This window comes from Tachyglossus aculeatus, chromosome 16 (assembly GCF_015852505.1).
Source record: "Tachyglossus aculeatus isolate mTacAcu1 chromosome 16, mTacAcu1.pri, whole genome shotgun sequence".
Classification (NCBI taxonomy): Eukaryota; Metazoa; Chordata; class Mammalia; order Monotremata; family Tachyglossidae; genus Tachyglossus; species Tachyglossus aculeatus.
The window spans coordinates 48,499,090-48,515,554 of NC_052081.1; positions in this window are offsets into that span (position 1 = coordinate 48,499,090).

Below are 16,465 nucleotides of genomic sequence, written 5' to 3' on the forward strand. Positions count from 1 at the left end.
CGGGGCCGGGATATCTTTATCCTGGAATTTTTTTTTTAACGGTATTTGTTAAACACTTACTACGTGCCAGGTATTGTTCTAAGTGCTAGGTTAGATCATAATGATGGCATTTATCAATCAATCAATCAATCGTATTTATTGAGCGCTTACTGTGTGCAGAGCACTGGACTAAGCGCTTGGGAAGTACAAGTTGGTAAGCGCTTACTATGTGCAAAGCACTAAAGCGTCTTCTAGACTGTGAGCCCGCTGTTGGGTAGGGACCGTCTCTATATCATCATCATCATCATCAATCGTATTTATTGAGTGCTTACTATGTGCAGAGCACTGTACTAAGCACTTGGGAAGTACAAATTGGCAACATATAGAGACAGTCCCTACCCAACAGTGGGCTCACAGTCTAAAAGGGGGAGACAGAGAACAAAACCAAACATACTAACAAAATAAAATAAATAGAATAGATATGTACAAGTAGAATAAATAAATAAATGAATAAATACAGTAATGAATATGTACAAACATATATACATATATACAGGTGCTGTGGGGAAGGGATATCTTCTCCAACTTGGACTTCCAAGTTGGAGAAGCAGCGTGGCTCAGTAGGAAAGAGCCCGGGCTTTGGAGTCGGAGGTCATGGGTTCAAATCCCGGCTCCGCCAATTGTCAGCTGGGTGACTGCGGGCAAGTCACTTCACTTCTCTGGGCCTCAGTTACCTCCTCTGGAAAATGGGGATTAAATCTGTGAGCCCCACGAGGGCCAACCTGATCATCATCAATCGTATTTATTGAGCGCTTACTGTGTGCAGAGCACTGTACTAAGTGCTTGGGATCACCTTGTAACCTCCCCAGCGCTTGGAACAGTGCTTTGCACATAGTAAGCGTTATTAGTATTATTATTATTAATCCCCATTTTACGGATGAGGGAAGTGAGACACAGAGAAGTTAAGTGACCTGCCCACAGTCAAACAGCTGACGGCTGGGATCACAACCCAGGTGTTTCAATCAATCAATCGTATTTATTGAGCGCTTACTGTGTGCAGAGCACTGGACTAAGCGCTTGGGAAGTCCAAGTTGGCAACATCTAGAGACGGTCCCTACCCAACAGCGGGCTCGCAGTCTAGGTCTTTCTGCGTCCGCAGCCCACGCTGTCTCCATCAGGCCACGCTGGAAAATAGAGTCAGCGCTTAATAAATACCATCATCATCATCGTCATCATCATCATCAATCATATTTATTGAGCGCTTACTGTGTGCAGAGCACTGTACTAAGCGCTTGGGAAGTACAAGTTGGCAACATCTAGAGACGGTCCCTACCCAACAGCGGGCTCACAGTCTAGGTCTTTCTGCGTCCGCGGCCTGCGCTGTCTCCGTCAGGCCACGTTGGAAAATAGAGTCAATGCTTAATAAATACCATCATCATCATCATCATCATCAATCGTATTTATTGAGCGCTTACTGTGTGCAGAGCACTGGACTAAGCGCTTGGGAATTCCAAGTTGGCAACATCTAGAGACGGTCCCTACCCAACAGTGGGCTCACAGTCTAGGTCTTTCTGCGTCCGAGGCCCGTGCTGTCTCCATCAGGCCACGCTGGGAAATAGAGTCAGCGCTTAATAAATACCACCATCATCATCATCATTATCATCAATCGTATTTATTGAGCGCTTACTGTGTGCAGAGCACTGTACTAAGCGCTTGGGAAGTCCAAGTTGGCAACATCTAGAGACGGTCCCTACCCAACAGCGGGCTCACAGTTTAGGTCTTTCTGTGTCCGCGGCCCGCGCTGTCTCCGTCAGGCCATGCTGGAAAATAAAGTCAGCGCTTAATAAATACCATCATCATCATCAATCGTATTTATTGAGTGCTTGCTGTGTGCAGAGCACTGTACTAAGCGCTTGGGAAGTCCAAGTTGGCAACATCTAGAGACGGTCCCTACCCAACAGCGGGCTCACAGTCTAGGTCTTTCTGCGTCCGAGGCCCGTGCTGTCTCCATCAGGCCACGCTGGGAAATAGAGTCAGCGCTTAATAAATACCATCATCATCATCATCATTATCATCAATCGTATTTATTGAGCGCTTACTGTGTGCAGAGCACTGGACTAAGCGCTTGGGAAGTCCAAGTTGGCAACATATAAAGACGGTCCCTACTCAACAGCGGGCTCACAGTCTAGGTCTTTCTGCGTCTGCGGCCCGCGCTGTCTCCGTCAGGCCACGCTGGGAAATAGAGTCAGCGCTTAATAAATACCATCATCATCATCATCATTATCATCAATCGTATTTATTGAGCGCTTACTGTGTGCAGAGCACTGTACTAAGTGCTTGGGAAGTCCAAGTTGGCAACATCTAGAGACGGTCCCTACCCAACAGCGGGCTCCCAGTCTAGGTCTTTCCGCATCCGCAGCCCGCGCTGTCTCCGTCAGGCCATGTTGGAAAATAGAGTCATCATCATCATCATCATCAATCGTATTTATTGAACGCTTACTGTGTGCAGAGCACTGTACTAAGCGCTTGGGAAGTCCAAGTTGGCAACATCTAGAGACGGTCCCTACCCAACAGCGGGCTCCCAGTCTAGGTCTTTCCGCGTCCGCAGCCCGCGCCGTCTCCGTCAGGCCACGCTGGGAAATAGAGTCAGCGCTTAATAAATACCATCGTCATCATTCTCGTCAGTGGCCGCCCCGCCGTCCGTCCCGTCCGTTCTGTCCCCGTCAGCGCCCCTGGAATCTCGGCCAACACCTGCTGGGGCCCCGGAGGGCCGGCCCCTCCCTGGGCCCCAGCCCTGTGCTGCCGTGACGAGACTCTCTGGGCCGCGGCCAGGGGCGAGCCCCGGCAGGATTGGGCCGGCAAGCCCAACCAGGACCACCTGGCCCGTCGGACCTGGAATCTGGACCTGGAATCTGGGAGCAGCGGGGTTCGGTGCAAAAAAGCTGGACTTTGGAGTCAGAGGTCATGGGTTCAAATCCCGACTCCGCCAACTGTCAGCTGGGTGACTTTGGGCAAATCACTTCACTTCTCTGGGCCTCAGTTCCCTCATCTGGGAAATGGGGATAATAAATAATAATAATGGCATTTATTAAGCACTTACTACTACTACTAACAATAATAATGGCATTTATTAAGCGCTTACTATGTGCCAAGTATTGTTCTAAGCGCTGGGGAGGTTACAAGGTGATCAGGTTGTCCCACGGGGGGCTCACAGTCTTCATCCCCATTTGACAGACGAGGCAACTGAGGCCCAGAGAAGCGAGGTGACCTGCCCAAAGTCACCCAGCCGACAAGCGGCGGAGCCGGGACTTGAACCCATGACCCCCGACTCCAAAGCCCGGGCTCTTTCCACTGAGCCACGCTGCTTCTCTAAGGGTGCGGGTGTGCGGAGGGAGGGCATTCTGGGCGTGGGCTCTAGCCACTGAGCCAGGCTGCTTCTCTCAATCAATCAATCAATCAATCAATCAATCGTATTTATTGAGCACTTACTGTGTGCAGAGCACTGTACTAAGCGCTTGGGAAGTCCAAGTGGGCAACATCTAGAGACGGTCCCTACCCAACAGTGGGCTCACAGGCTAGGAGGGGGAGACAGCGAACAAAACCCAACATATTCACAAAATTAAATAAATAGAATAGATATGTACAAGTAAAGTAAATAAATAGAGTACTCAATAAATACGATTAATTGAATAGCTAATTCACTGAATTAATTGAATTAGATTAGATTATCTAATAACGGAGGAGCAGCGTGGCTCAGTGGAAAGAGCACCGGCTTGGGAGTCAGAGGTCACGGGTTTGTATCCCGCCTCCGCCACTTGTCAGCTGTGTGACCTTGGGCAAGTCACTTCCCTTCTCTGGGCCTCAGTTCCCTCCTCTGGAAAATGGGGCTGAAGACTGTGAGCCCCCCATGGGACAACCTCGTTCACCTTGTAATAATAATAATAATAATAATGACGGTATTTGTTAAGTGCTTTACTATGTGCAAAGCACTGTTCTAAGTGCTGGGGGATACAAGGCGATTAGGTTGTCCCATATCATCATCATCATCAATCGTATTTATTGAGCGCTTACTATGTGCAGAGCACTGTACTAAGCACTTGGGAAGTACAAATTGGCAACATATAGAGACAGTCCCTACCCAACTCACAATCCCCCCAGCGCTTAGAACAGTGCTTGTCACGTAGTAAGCGCTTAATAAATGCCATCATTATTATTATTAATCGAATATTCCTCCCTCAAATTAGGGAGGAAGACCCAACATGGCAGCCAGAAGCAAATTATTTGTGAGCCCGCCCGTGGGATCGCCTTGTAACTTCCCCAGCGTTGAGAAGGGTGCTTTGCACATAGTAAGCGCTTAATAAATGCCATCATTATTATTATTAATCGAATATTCCTCCCTCAAAATAGGGAGGAAGACCCAACATGGCAGCCAGAAGCAAATTATTTGTGAGCCCGCCCGTGGGATCGCCTTGTAACTTCCCCAGCGCTTGGAACGGTGCTTTGCACATAGTAAGCGCTTAATAAATGCCATCATTGTTATTATTAATCGAATATTCCTCCCTCAAAATAGGGAGGAAGACCCAACATGGCAGCCAGAAGCAAATTATTTGTGAGCCCGCCCGTGCGATCGCCTTGTAACTTCCCCAGCGCTGAGAACGGTGCTTTGCACATAGTAAGCGCTTAATAAATGCCATCATTATTATTATTAATCGAATATTCCTCCCTCAAAATAGGGAGGAAGACCCAACATGGCAGCCGGAAGCAAATTATTTGTGAGCCCGCCCGTGGGATCGCCTTGTAACTTCCCCAGCGCTGAGAACGGTGCTTTGCACATAGTAAGCACTTAATAAATGCCATCATTGTTATTATTAATCGAATATTCCTCCCTCAAAATAGGGAGGAAGACCCAACATGGCAGCCAGAAGCAAATTATTTGTGAGCCCGCCCGTGAGATCGCCTTGTAACTTCCCCAGCGCTGAGAAGGGTGCTTTGCACATAGTAAGCGCTTAATAAATGCCATCATTATTATTATTAATCGAATATTCCTCCCTCAAAATAGGGAGGAAGACCCAACATGGCAGCCAGAAGCAAATTATTTGTGAGCCCGCCCATGAGATCGCCTTGTAACTTCCCCAGCGTTGAGAAGGGTGCTTTGCACATAGTAAGCGCTTAATAAATGCCATCATTATTATTATTAATCGACTATTCCTCCCTCAAAATAGGGAGGAAGACCCAACATGGCAGCCAGAAGCAAATTATTTGTGAGCCCACCCGTGAGATCGCCTTGTAACTTCCCCAGCGTTGAGAACGGTGCTTTGCACATAGTAAGCGCTTAATAAATGCCATCATTATTATTATTAATCGAGTATTCCTCCCTCAAAATAGGGAGGAAGACCCAACATGGCAGCCAGAAGCAAATTATTTGTGAGCCCGCCCGTGGGATCGCCTTGTAACTTCCCCAGCGCTTGGAACGGTGCTTTGCACATAGTAAGCGCTTAATAAATGCCATCATTATTATTATTAATCGACTATTCCTCCCTCAAAATAGGGAGGAAGACCCAACATGGCAGCCAGAAGCAAATTATTTGTGAGCCCACCCGTGAGATCGCCTTGTAACTTCCCCAGCGTTGAGAAGGGTGCTTTGCACATAGTAAGCGCTTAATAAATGCCATCATTATTATTATTAATCGAATATTCCTCCCTCAAAATAGGGAGGAAGACCCAACATGGCAGCCAGAAGCAAATTATTTGTGAGCCCGCCCGTGGGATCGCCTTGTAACTTCCCCAGCGCTTGGAACGGTGCTTTGCACATAGTAAGCGCTTAATAAATGCCATCATTATTATTATTAATAGAATATTCCTCCCTCAAAATAGGGAGGAAGACCCAACATGGCAGCCAGAAGCAAATTATTTGTGAGCCCGCCCGTGGGATCGCCTTGTAACTTCCCCAGCGCTGAAAACGGTGCTTTGCACATAGTAAGCGCTTAATAAATGCCATCATTATTATTATTAATCGAATATTCCTCCCTCAAAATAGGGAGGAAGACCCAACATGGCAGCCAGAAGCAAATTATTTGTGAGCCCGCCCGTGCGATCGCCTTGTAACTTCCCCAGCGTTGAGAAGGGTGCTTTGCACATAGTAAGCGCTTAATAAATGCCATCATTGTTATTATTAATCGAATATTCCTCCCTCAAAATAGGGAGGAAGACCCAACATGGCAGCCAGAAGCAAATTATTTGTGAGCCCGCCCGTGAGATCGCCTTGTAACTTCCCCAGCGTTGAGAAGGGTGCTTTGCACATAGTAAGCGCTCAATAAATGCCGTCATTATTATTATTTTCTGGGAGACCCCGAGAGGGCCGGCCCCCTCGCAGCTGGGGGAAGCGACGGAGGGAGGCCGGGAGGCCTTGAGGCTGGATCCAGGGAGGCCCAGCATCCAAGTGGCGGTCCAGTGGGGGAGCCGCCCCAGGCCGGACCCTTCTGGGAATGGGGAACGGCTGTGGAGGACGCCCCTCCGGATCCCCAAACGTGCCCTGCCCCTGCCCCGGGCCCGGCTGACTCGTCCCATGGGAACCGCTGCTGTGTGTCGGTTGTCTGCGGCCTTCCTGCCCCGTCCTGCCAACGCTTGTCTGGGTCGGGCGCCCGGTGCCACCGGCTCTCGCCCACACCCACTCACTCACTCGTTCGTTCAGTCACTCAATCATCATCATCATCAGTCGTATTTATTGAGCGCTTACTGGGTGCAGAGCACTGGACTAAGCGCTTGGGAAGTACAAATGGGCAACATCTAGAGACAGTCCCTACCCAACAGTGGGCTCCCGGTCTAAAAGGGGGAGACAGAGAACAAAACCAAACAGACTAACAAAATAGAATAGATATGTACAAATAAATTAGAGTTAAAAAAAATATGTACAATGAAATATGAAATTCAATCGCATTTCGTGAGCGCTTACCGTGTGCAGGGCGCTGTACTAAGCGCTTGGGCCCGTCCACCCCGCCCCCCCCACCTCTGGACTGTGGGCAGGGCGTATGTTCTATCGATCAATCAATCAATCGTATTTATTGAGCGCTTACTGTGAGCCCACTGTTGGGTAGGGACCGTCTCAAGATGTTGCCGACTTGGACTTCCCAAGCGCTTGCAGAGAAGCAGCGTGGCTCAGTGGAAAGAGCCTGGGCTTTGGAGTCAGAGGTCCTGGGTTCGAATCCCAGCTCCGCCACATGTCTGCTGTGTGACCTTGGGCAAGTCACTTAACTTCTCTGAGCCTCAGTTACCTCATCTGATTAAGGGGGATTAAGACTGTGAGCCCCACGTGGGACAACTTGATCACATTGTATCTCCCCCCCCCCCACCCCCGGCGCTTAGAACAGTGCTTTGCACATAGTAAGCGCTTAACAAATGCCATCATTATTATATAGAGGCAGTCCCTACCCAACAGTGGGCTCCCGGTCTAAAAGGGGGAGACAGAGAACAAAACCAAACAGACTAACAAAATAAAATAGAATAGATATGTACAAATAAATTAAATAAATAAATAGAGTAAAAAAAAATATGTACAATGAAATATGAAATTCAATCGCATTTCGTGAGCGCTTACCGTGTGCAGGGCGCTGTACTAAGCGCTTGGGCCCGTCCCCCCCCCCCCCCCCCCCCCACCTCTGGACTGTGGGCAGGGCGTATGTTCTATCGATCAATCAATCAATCGTATTTATTGAGCGCTTACTGTGAGCCCACTGTTGGGTAGGGACCGTCTCAAGATGTTGCCGACTTGGACTTCCCAAGCGCTTGCAGAGAAGCAGCGTGGCTCAGTGGAAAGAGCCCGGGCTTTGGAGTCAGAGGTCATGGGTTCGAATCCCAGCTCTGCCACAAGTCTGCTGTGTGACCTTGGGCAAGTCACTTAACTTCTCTGAGCCTCAGTTACCTCATCTGTAAAAAGGGGGATTAAGACTGTGAGCCCCACATGGGACAACTTGATCACATTGTATCCCCGGCGCTTAGAACAGTGCTTTGCACATAGTAAGCGCTTAACAAATGCCATCATTATTATTATTATTTCCCTGGCAGGGACAGTGCCGGGGGGGAAGCAGCGTGGCCTTGTGGAAAGAGCCTGGGCCTAGAGAGTCGGGGGACCTGAGTTCTAATTCCGGCTCTGCTACCTGCCTGTTGTGTGACCTTGGGCAAGCCACTTAACCTCTCCGGGCCTCAGTTTCCTCATCTGTAAAATGGGGACTCGATACCTCTTCTCTAGGCTATTTATTTAGACCGTGAGCCCCACGTGGGACAGAAACAGGGCCCGACCTGACGATATTGTATTTATCCAAGCATTTACTACAGTGGGCGGCACATAGTAAGTATTTAATAAGCATAGTAAGCATTTCCCTTCAAGACCCTACTGAGAGCTCACCTCCTCCAGGAGGCCTTCCCAGACTGAGCCTCTTCCTTCCTCTCCCCCTCGTCCCCCTCTCCATCCCCCCCATCTTACCCCCTTCCCTTCCCCACAGCACCTGTATATATGTATATATGTTTGTATATATTTATTACTTTATTTATTTATTTTACTTGTACCTATCTATTCTATTTATTTTATTTTGTTAGTATGTTTGGTTTTGTTCTCTGTCTCCCCCTTTTAGACTGTGAGCCCACTGTTGGGTAGCGACCGTCTCTATATGTTGCCAACTTGGACTTCCCAAGCGCTTAGTACAGTGCTCTGCACACAGTAAGCGCTCAATAAATACGATTGATTGATTGATTAATAAATACTACCACTATTATTATTATTATTATTGTTATTATTAGCTAGGTCCAGGTGCAGCCTGGACCTCCCCTCTGGCCTTGCTAATGGACCGTGAGCCCGTTGTTGGGTAGGGACCGTCTCTAGATGTTGCCAACTTGGACTTCCCAAGCGCTTAGTACAGTGCTCTGCACACAGTAAGCGCTCAATAAATACGATTGAATGAATGACTGACTGACTGAATGAATAATGGGTGGGCTGGCAGCCCGGAAGCTCCCAAGGGGCAGAGGGAGAAGATTATCCAGGATGGTCACCCCTGGAAGCTAATCCCACCAAGATGGGCATCACCTGCCCCTCACTCCTCACGCCCTCCGTCCGAGGCAGCGCGGCCTAATGGAAAGAGCTCAGGTTTGGGAATCAGAGGATCGCGATCCTAATCCCGGCTCCGCCGACTGTCAGCTGTGTGACTTTGGGCAAGTCGCTTCACTTCTCTGGGCCTCAGTTCCCTCATCTGGAAAATGAGGATGAAGACTGTGAGCCCCCGGGGGACAACCTGATCACCCTGTAACCTCCCCAGCGCTTAGAACAGTTCTTTGCACATAGCAAGCGCTTAATAAATGCCATCATTATTATTTAACAAATACAAAAATTAATTATTATTATTACTACTAAAGGCCTGGGGTTTCCCAGACTTGCCTCCGCGTCGGCCACGGCTCTTCCCCCTCTCCGGTGTGGAGCAGGTGTTTGCCAGCTCCTAATGATTGTAGTGGCATTTGTTAAGCGTTTATTGTGCCAAGCACTGGACTAAACCAATCAATCAATCAATCAATTGTATTTATTGAGCGCTTACTGTGTGCAGAGCACTGTACTAAGCGCTTGGGAAGTCCAAGTTGGCAACATAAAGAGACAGTCCCTACCCAACAGTGGGCTCACAGTCTAAAAGGGGGAGACAGAGAACAAAACCAAACATACTAACAAAATAAAATAAATAGAATAGATATGGACAAGTAAAATAAATAAATAAATAGAGTAATAAATATGTACATACATCTATAGATATATACAGGTGCTGTGGGAAAGGGAAGGAGGTAAGATAATAATAATAATAATAATGATGATGGCATTTGTTAAGGGCTTCTATGTGCAAAGCACTGTTCTAAGCGCTGGGGGGGATACAAGGTGATCAGGTTGTCCCACGGCGGGCTCACAGTTTTAATCCCCGTTTTACAGATGAGGGAACTGAGGCTCAGAGAAGTGAAGTGACTTACCCATGGTCACACAGCAGACACGTGGGATGGAGAGGGGGACAAGGGGGAGAGGAAGGAAGGGGCTCAGTCTGGGACGGAGATACAAGACAATGGGGTCCCACATGTGGCTCACAATCTAAATAGGAGGGAGAATAGATATTGAATATTCATTTTGCCGATGAGGGAACTGAGGCCCAGAGAAGTAAATCAGCTTGCCCAAGGTCACGGAGCGAGGTTAACAACCTAATTCCCCGAACTCCCGGGCCCAGGCTCTTTCCACTAGGCCTCGCTGCTTCTGAGCCTGGATCCCAGCTCCTGACCTTCCCCTCCCACCCCGTCCCATCTCTAGAGACCCCCATAGCAGGAGACGTCTCTCTCTGTGGTCTTGACCACTACTGATAATAATAATTCGAACCCATGACCTCTGACTCCAAAGCCCAGGCTCTTTCCACTGAGCCACGCTGCTTCAAATCCCAGCTCCGCCACTCGTCAGCTGTGTGACTTTGGGCAAGCCGCTCCCCTTCTCTGAGCCTCAGTTCCCTCATCTGTTAAATGGGGATGGAGACCGTGAGCCCCACGTGGGACAACCTGATCATCCTGTAGCCCCCTGAGCGCTAAGAACAGTGCTCCCCCTTCTAGACTGTGAGCCCACTGTTGGGTAGGGACCGTCTCTAGATGTTGCCAAATTGTACTTCCCAAGCGCTCAGTACAGTGCTCTGCACACAGTAAGCGCTCAATAAATACGATTGAATGAATGAATAGTAAGCGCTTAACAAACGCCATCGTTATTATTATTATACCACGATTTTTTTCTGTTTTTCTGTGCCCCAAACGGTTGCAGGAAGTGCGGCCAGGGCCGCAGCCCGGAGCTGGGAGCGGAGTCATCATCATCATCAATCGTATTTATTGAGCGCTTACTATGTGCAGAGCACTGGACTAAGCGCTTGGGAAGTACAAATTGGCAACATCTAGAGACAGTCCCTACCCAACAGGGGGCTCACAGTCTAAAAGGGGGAGGCAGAGAACAAAACCAAACATACTAACAAAATAAAATAAATAGAATAGATAGGTACAAATAAAATAAATAAACAGTTCTCCCAAACTGGTGAGCTGGATGCCCAGCACGGGGCCGCTGCGGGTGGTGTCCACCCAACTCCCCACGCTCTCCCCTCTCGTGGGCCTAGTGGGGTTTGAAGAGAGAGGGGCAGGGCGCCGCGGGGCTGGGCAGCAGGGCCAAATTGGCAGGAGGCCGGGGATGGGCACAGGGCCGAGGGCGTGGAGAGGGCCGAGGGCCTGGGCAGAGAATGCCCCTCCTGTCTCCTCCTTATCCCTGCCAAGGAAGGAGTAAGAGATTCCTGGGATCTTCAGGGAGGGGCTCACTCCGATTTGGGAAGCGATAAGGCGGCTGAGGGGAGCCCCGGGCATCGCCGCCAGCTGCAGGCCGTCTGCCCAGTTCTGCCCAACTCTGCCCCCTTTTAGACTGTGAGCCCGCTGTTGGGTAGGGACCGTCTCTAGATGTTGCCAACTTGGACTTCCCAAGCGCTTAGTCCAGTGCTCTGCACACAGTCAGCGCTCAATAAATACGACTGATTGATTGATTGACATCCGCTGGGTGGGGAGGTCAGTGTCGGGCACTCCGGCCCTGGAGCCAGTCCTATCAATCAATCAATCGTATTTATTGAGCGCTTACTGTGGGCAGAGCACTGGACTAAGCGCTTGGGAAGTACAAATTGGCAACATAGAGAGACAGTCCCTACCCAACAGTGGGCTCACAGTCTAAAAGGGGGAGACAAAACCAAACATACTAACAAAATAAAATAAATAGAATGGATATGTACAAGTAAAATAAATAAATAAATAAATAGAGTAATAAATATGTACAAACATATATACATATATACAGGTTCTACCAAGCACTTAGTATAGTGCCCAGCAATCAATCATCAATCATATTTATTGAGCAATTACTGTGTGCACAGCACTGGACTAAGCGCTTGGGAAGTACAAGTTGGCATCATCTAGAGCCGGTCCCTACCCAACAGCGGGCTCACAGTCTAGAAGGGGGAGACAGAGAACAAAACAAAACATATTAACAAAATAAAAGAAATAGAATAGATATGTACAAGTAAAATAAACAAATTAATAGAGTAATAAATACGTAAGCGCTTAAAAATACCATTATTATTATTATTATTACCTGCACCTGCCTTCCTACCAAGTGCTTCTCGGGCCCTCAGGAAGTTTGTGCTATGCCTGCCCCTGCCCTGCTCTCTATCTGCTCAGTCTGGTTATTAATAACAATAATAATAATAATAATGGCATTTATTAAGCACTTACTATGTGCAGTGCACTGTTCTAAGCGCTGGGGAGGTTACAAGGTGATCAGGTTGTCCCACGGGGGGCTCGCAGTCTTAATCTCCATTTTACAGAGGAGGTAACTGAGGCACAGAGAAGTGAAGTGACTTGCCCAAAGTCACACAGCTGACAAGTGGCGGAGCCGGGATTTGAACCCATGACCTCTGACTCCAAAGCCCGGGCTCTTTCCACTGAGCTTGTGAAACACTTAGTATGTGCAAGGCACTGTAGTAAGCACTAAGGTGGATACAAGCAAATTAGGTTAGACCCAATCCCTGTCCCATGTGGGGCTCGGAGTCTCAATCCCCATTGTACAGGTGAGGTAACTGAGGCACAGAGAAATAATAATAATAATAATGGCATTTGTTAAGCGCTTACTATGTGCCAAGCACTGTTCTAAGCGCTGGTGGGGGGATACAAGGTAATGAGGTTGTCCCACATGGGGCTTACAGTTTTAATCCCCATTTTACAGATGAGGGAACTGAGGCACAGAGAAATGATAATAATATCAATCAATCAATCAATCAATTGTATTTATTGAGCACTTACTGTGTGCAGAGCACTGTACTAAGCGCTTGGGAAGTACAAGTGGGCAACATCTAGAGACAGTCCCTACCCAACAGTGGGCTCACAGTCTAAAAGGGGGAGACAGAGAACAAAACCAAACACACTAACAAAATAAAATAAATAGAATGGATATGTACAAGTAAAATAAATAAATAAATAAATAGAGTAATAAATCTGTACAAACATATATCCATATATACAGGTGCTGTGGGGAAGGGAAGGAGGTAACATGGGGGGATGGAGAGGGGGGCGAGGGGGAGAGGAAGGAAAGGGCTCAGTCTGAGAAGGCCTCCTGGAGGAGGTGAGCTCTCAGTAGGGCCTTGAAGGGAGGAAGAGAGCTAGCTAATAATAATAATGATGGAATTTGTTAAGTGCTTACTATGTGCCAACCACTGTTCTAAGCGCTGGTGGGGTATACAAAGTAATGAGGTTGCCCCACATGGGGTTCACAGTCTTAATCCCCATTTTACAGATGAGGGAACTGAGGCTCAGAGAAGTGAAGTGACTTGCCCAAAGTCACCCAGCTGACAAGTGGCGGAGTCAGGATTAGAACCCATGACCTCTGACTCCCAAGCCCGGCCTCTTTCCACTGAGCCTCGCTTGCTTCTCTAGAGAAGTGAACTGATTTGCCCAAGGTCACAAAGCAGACCTGTGGCAGGGGCAGAATCAGAACCCAAGATCTAAGTCCACGCGGTAGAAGCAGCGTGGCTCAGTGGAGATCTTACCTCCTTCCCTTCCCCACAGCACCTGTATATATGTATATATGTTTGTACAGATTTATTACTCTATTTATTGATTGATTTATTTATTTTACTTGTCCATATCTATTCTATTTATTTTATTTTGTTAGTAAGTTTGGTTTTGTTCTCTGTCTCCCCCTTTTAGACTGTGAGCCCACTGTTGGGTAGGGACTGTATATGTTGCCAACTTGTACTTCCCAAGCGCTTAGTACAGTGCTCTGCACACAGTAAGCGCTCAATAAATATGATTGATTGATTGATTGATTGATTGGAGAGAGCCTGGGCTTTGGAGTCAGAGGCCACGGGTTCGAATCCCCACTCTTGTCAGCTGTGAGACCTGGGGCAAGTCACTTCACTTCTCTGGGCCTCAGTTACCTCAACTGTCAAATGGGGATGAAGACTGTGAGCCCCCCGTGGGACAACCCGATCACCGTGTAACCTCCCCAGCGCTTAGAACAGTGCTTTGCACATAGTAAGCGCTTAATAGCTCCCCCTTCTAGACTGTGAGCCCGCTGTTGGGTAGGGACCGTCTCTATGTGTTGCCGCCTTGTACTTCCCAAGCGCTTAGTCCAGTGCTCTGCACACAGTAAGCGCTCAATAAATATGATTGATTGATTGATTGGAGAGAGCCTGGGCTTTGGAGTCAGAGGCCACGGGTTCGAATCCCCGCTCTTGTCAGCTGTGAGACCTGGGGCAAGTCACTTCACTTCTCTGGGCCTCAGTTACCTCAACTGTCAAATGGGGATGAAGACTGTGAGCCCCCCGTGGGACAACCCGATCACCATGTAACCTCCCCAGCGCTTAGAACAGTGCTTTGCACATAGTAAGCGCTTAATAGCTCCCCCTTCTAGACTGTGAGCCCGCTGTTGGGTAGGGACCGTCTCTATGTGTTGCCGCCTTGTACTTCCCAAGCGCTTAGTCCAGTGCTCTGCACACAGTAAGCGCTCAATAAATACGATTGATTCATTGATTGATTAATAAATGCCCTTATTATTATTGTTATCTTCTGATTCGCAGGCTCATGCTCTACCCACCGCACCATGCTGCTTCTCGTGGTTGGGAGGGAGTCCTTCTGGGCAGCCATACCCACCTCCCCAGAAGAAAGAGGAGTTTGTCAGGTACCCCCTGGCACATGCTCCCCATTCCCTGTGCCCACGCAGGAGCCCCTGGAGCTGGGGGGGGCCGGGCTTGCCCAGGGCATGACGGTGCCCGGGATAGACGCCGGGGTCGGAGCCTAATCCGCACAAAGCTCCAGGCCTCAGAAGTTGGCACTGTTCTCAGGACTTCCCTTTTAGACTGTGAGCCCACTGTCGGGTAGGGACTGTCTCTAGATGTTGCCAATTTGTACTTCCCAAGCGCTTAGTACAGTGCTCTGCACACAGTAAGCGCTCAATAAATACGATTGATGATGATGATGATGATTTATTTTACTTGTACATGTCTATTCTATTTATTTTATTTTGTTAGTATGTTTGGTTTTGTTCTCTGTCTCCCCCTTTTAGACTGTGAGCCCACTGTTGGGTAGGGACTGTCTCTAGATGTTGCCAATTTGTACTTCCCAAGCGCTTAGTACAGTGCTCTGCACATAGTAAGCGCTCAATAAATACGATTGATGATGATGATGATGACTCCCCGCAGCCCCTCTCTCCCTCCCGCCCCACTGCCCGGCAGCTGAAGCAAAGTCCCACCAGAAGGGAGGAGGCAGAGACCCTTCCCCGGTGATCTCAAAGCACCAAATGGGCACTTGGTGTCCCCTGCATGGTGGTCTACACCTGTGGGCAGCAGCAGGATAGGCTCCGGGAGCTCAGTGACCTGCAGGAGGGCGAGAGAGAGGGTGCCCACTGTGGAGACTAGACGGTGAGCCCACTGTTGGGTAGAAACCATCTCTATATGTTGCCAACTTGTACTTCCCAAGCGCTTAATACAGTGCTCTGCACACAGTAAGCGCTCAATAAACACCACTGATTGATTGATCAGATTGTCCCACGGGGGGCTCACAGTTTTAATCCCCATTTTCCAGATGAGGGAACTGAGGCCCACAGAAGTGAAGTGACTTGCCCAAAGTCACCCAGCCGACGGTTGGCGGAGCCGGGATTTGAACCCCTGACCTCTGACTCCAAAGCCCGGGCTCCTTCCACTGAGCCACGCTGCTTCTCCAAGGTAGATGAAGTTAATTAATTAATTAATGATGGCATTTATTAAGCGCTTACTACGTGCAAAGCCCTGTTCTAAGCGCTGGGGAGGTTACAAGGTGATCAGGTTGTCCCACGGGGGGCTCACCGTCTCAATCCCCATTTTCCAGATGAGGTCACTGAGGCCCAGAGAAGTGAAGTGACTTGCCCAAAGTCACCCAGCTGACAATTGGCGGAGCCGGGGTTTGAACCCATGACCTCTGACTCCAAAGCCCGGGCTCTTTCCACTGAGCCACGCTGCTTCTCAAGTTTCCATGGTAACCCCCGGGCTTCCCCTTAGTGAGGCTTCTTCCCCCTTCTAGACTGGGAGCCCACTGTTGGGTCGGGACCGTCTCTATGTGTTGCCAACTTGGACTTCCCAAGCGCTTAGTACAGTGCTCTGCACACAGTAAGCGCTCAATAAATACGATTGATTGATTGATTGATTGAGGCTTGGCTTGCTGGTCTGAGCTCAGGCCCAGTAACTGGGGGTTGTGGGGATCCTTTATTGGTGTGGGCTGAGCCCGGGCGCGGGTGGTCTCTGGGCTGGGCTGTCCCCTGGCTCACGTTGGCCAATGCCAGGGACTGTGGGCACCGTGCCAGGCTGGAATCTGCACGTGGCTTGGGCAGTTGGCAAGAAGACAGGGTATTATAATAATAATAATGGTATTTGTTAAG